Source organism: Coffea arabica, chromosome 10c (genome assembly GCF_036785885.1).
Source record: "Coffea arabica cultivar ET-39 chromosome 10c, Coffea Arabica ET-39 HiFi, whole genome shotgun sequence".
NCBI lineage: Eukaryota > Viridiplantae > Streptophyta > Magnoliopsida > Gentianales > Rubiaceae > Coffea > Coffea arabica.
This window is the reverse complement of record NC_092329.1, coordinates 15,851,501-15,855,236: the sequence shown is the minus strand read 5'-3', so window position 1 is coordinate 15,855,236 and position 3,736 is coordinate 15,851,501. Positions and strand designations below refer to the sequence as shown.

General features: G+C 41.4%; 1 non-coding gene across 1 annotated transcript; it reads left to right on the top strand.

Annotated features, from left to right (window-relative positions):
• Nucleotides 1-3,403: 3,403 nt before the first annotated feature.
• On the top strand, nucleotides 3,404-3,510 carry LOC113715280 (small nucleolar RNA R71). The gene has a single exon (XR_003453916.1). It is a non-coding gene; the product is annotated as a small nucleolar RNA R71 (small nucleolar RNA).
• Nucleotides 3,511-3,736: the final 226 nt, after the last annotated feature.

Below are 3,736 nucleotides of genomic sequence, written 5' to 3'. Positions count from 1 at the left end.
TTGGCTCATTTTCCTTTCCAATGGGTATACGACTCAAATGGTCGGCTACTAGATTCTCTGAGCCTCTCTTATCCCTTATCTCCAGGTCGAATTCTAGCAGGAGCAATATCCACCTTATGAGCCTCGACTTTGCATCTTTTTTGGTCATTAGGAATCTTAGAGCTGCATGATCAGAAAATACAATAATTTTAGCACCCAATAAATATGACCTAAACTTTTCTAAGGCAAAAATAACAGCGAGAAACTCCTTCTCAGTGGTAGAGTAATTCAATTGGGCTCCATTCAAAGGTCGGAATGCATAGTAAATAACGTGAGCTGCCTTTCCTACTCTTTACCCCAATACAACCCCTACAGCATGATCACTGGCATCGCACATGATCTCAAATGGTAAATTCTAGTCACGGGGTTGAATGATAGGTGGCGAGGTCAATAGCTCCTTCAATTTGTCAAAGGCTCACTCACACTTGTTATCAAATTCGAAAGCCACATTTTTTTGTAAAAGTTGGAATAACGGGGCTCCAATTTTCAAAAAATTCTTGATGAACTTTCGATAAAAACCTGCGTGTCCAAGAAAAGAGCGTACCTCCCGCACTCTCGTGGAGTAAGGTAAAACAGATATAATATCTATTTTCGCCCTGTCAACTTCGATATCTTTAGAAGACACAATATGACCCAGAACTATCCCATGTTCAACCATAAAATGACATTTTTTCCAATTAAGCACGAGATTAGTTTCTATACATCTTAACAAGATCAATCCCAGGTTATCTAGATATTTATCAAAACTATCACCATACACACTGAAATCATACATGAAAATCTTAATTATTTTCTCAACATATTCAGAAAAGATGCTTACCATACATCTCTGAAAAGTTACAGGTGCATTGTACAACCCGAATGGCATTCGTCTATATGTGAAAGTCCCGAATGGGCACGTGAAGGCCGTCTTCTCTTGATCCTCCGGTACAATTGCTATTTAAAAATATCCTGAAAATCTATCCAAAAAGCAATAGTAAGCTTTACAAACTAAATGTTCAACCATTTGGTCAATGAAAGGAAGAGGAAAATAGTCTTTTTTGGTAACGGTGTTCAGCCTACGGTAGTCAATACACAGCCTCTATCCAGTGGGTTTGCGCACTGGTACGAGCTCACCCATTTGGTTAGCCTCCACTGTCACTCCTGCCTTCTTTGGGACTACCTGGACCGAGTTCACCCATGGACTATCCAATATCGCGAAAATCATTCCCACCTCGAGCAACTTCAAAATTTCTTTTTTCACCACTTCCATCATGAGGGGGTTGAGCCTCCTTTGACATTGCCATACGGGTTTGGCATCCTCTTCCAACCTAATCCGGTGCATACAGATGGAGGGGCTGATTCCATTAATATCGGTGATGGTCCACCCTATCGCCTCTTTATACTCTCTAAGGATTCAAATCAGCTTCTCCTCTTGGGTTTCCGGATTGCAGCTGATATAATCACCGGTAGTGTTTCGTTGTCGCCCAAATACATATATTTCAAGTGCTTCGGCATGGGTTTCAACTCCAACACAGGTGCCTGCACCACAAATAGTAATACCCTTGGTGAGGTTCAGGAATGAAGATGGGTGAAACTTAATACCTTTTCGTTGTGGTTGGCAACGAGTGTAAGCTCCTATTGTGCATTTCAAATCTTCACCCCACTCCACCTCAGGAGTTGTCTCCAACTCGAGGTGCTTGGTTAAAGCAACCTCCAACTCATCCCTGTCTATAGTTTCAAACACTTCATGCACTGCAGGATCAATAGCACTCACAGAAAAAATAGAGTTGAAATTAGAGTTTGAAGGATATTTCATAATATCAAAGATATTAAAATGCATAATTTTTTCATCAAATTCCATGAATAATGTGCCCTTATTAACATTAATTTTCGTGTGTACTGTACTCAAAAAAGGTCTACCTAATAGCAAAGGTGAGGGATCGGGGGAGTGATCATCATCCATATCAAGTACATAAAAGTCAGTAGGGAATACCAAATCATTAATTTTTACCAACACATCTTCAACCAATCCATCAGGATATGCATTAGTTCGGTCAATTAATTGAATGATTATTTCAGTTTCTTTCAATGGACCTAGGTGTAGAGATGTATAAATAGATTTAGACATGACATTAATTGAGGCTCCCATATCCAACATGGCCTTCCTAATCAAAGTGTTGCCTATCCTACAGGGGATAGTAAACATATTTAGGTTCCCGCACTTTGGTTGGAGTTTTCTCTGCAGGACCGCGGACACGTTCTCTCCCATAATGACCCTTTCATCTCCCCTTACTTACCTTCGGTTGACACATATGTCTCTCAAAAATTTTACGTATTTCGGTACTTGTTTGATGGCCTCTAACAGGGAGATGTTGATCTCCACCTTGCGGAACATCTCCAAGATCTCCTTATCCTTATCCTGTTTCTTCGATTTTTTTAACCTGATAGGAAAGGGGGGCGGGTTAATTTTAACTGTAATGACTGGGTCGGGGAGTACCTTTGGATTTATGCCATTGCCGTCCTTCTTCTCAAACTCGTTCTCGATTTTTTCCTCATCCTTGTCCTTTGGGATCACAGGTTCGGGTCCTTGGATTTCCTTCCCGCTCTTTAGGGTTATCGCGCTTACGTTCTTTAGGTTTAACTCAGGCTGAGATGGCAATTTATCTTGGACTTGGGACTCCAAACGATTGATTGTTATGGCCATTTGATTCATCTGATTTTACATGGATTGTATCTGGCTCATTTGATTCCTTATGTTATGCAGTTCGGAGTCCGTCTTTTGTTGATGTTGCATGATGGTCGCTATCAATTGTTTCATCATCTCCTCCAAAGATGGACTAGAGTTCGGTGGCGGAGGTGGTCGGGGTTGGTACTGCTGCTGGTACTCTTGTTGTCTATTTGGTACAAAGTTAGACTGCCTGTTCCCTTCATAGCTGAGGTTGGGATAGTTCCTCCGACGCGGGTTATACGTATTCGAGTACGGGTCATAGGCTTTTCTTGCGCAGGCTCGTGACCAGCCATGTTTACTTGCTCTGCACTTTTCTTTTGAATCATTGGGCACATCTTCGTAGAATGACCCATACCCGTACAAATCCCGCACACCTTAGTCTGAGATGTATTTCCTATAACTAGTTGCCTAACAAAAGAAATCAATTCAGTCAGCTGCTATTGGATAGAGGATGTCTCTACTTCATTCACCTTGCATATCAGGACGTCCTCCCTCGTGCCAAACTGTTGCGAATTCTCAGTCATTCTCTCAATTAGTTCCTATGCTGCTCGAGGAGTCTTGTTCACCAGTACCCCTCCACTCGCAACATCAATTATGCTCCTGTCTCTGAAAAGTAGCCCATCGTAAAAATATTGTATGAGTAACTGCTCATTTATTTGATGCTGGGGACACTTGATGCACAATTTCTTGAATCGCTCCCAATAATCATAGAGCGACTCCCCTGGATGCTGTTTGATACCGTAAATTTCTTTCCTTAGACTTGCAACTCTGGACGCAGGAAAATATTTATCTAAAAATTTTTTCTTCAACTAGTCCCATGTGGTGATGTTACTTGGTGGTAGGTAGTACAGCCAGTCTTTTGCAGAGTTCTTCATGGAGAAAGGGAATGCCCTCATTTTTATCTGCTCTTCTATGATTCCCGAAGGCTTCATAGTGTTGTATATGATATCAAACTCCTGCAAATGCTTATAAGGCTCCTCACCTGGT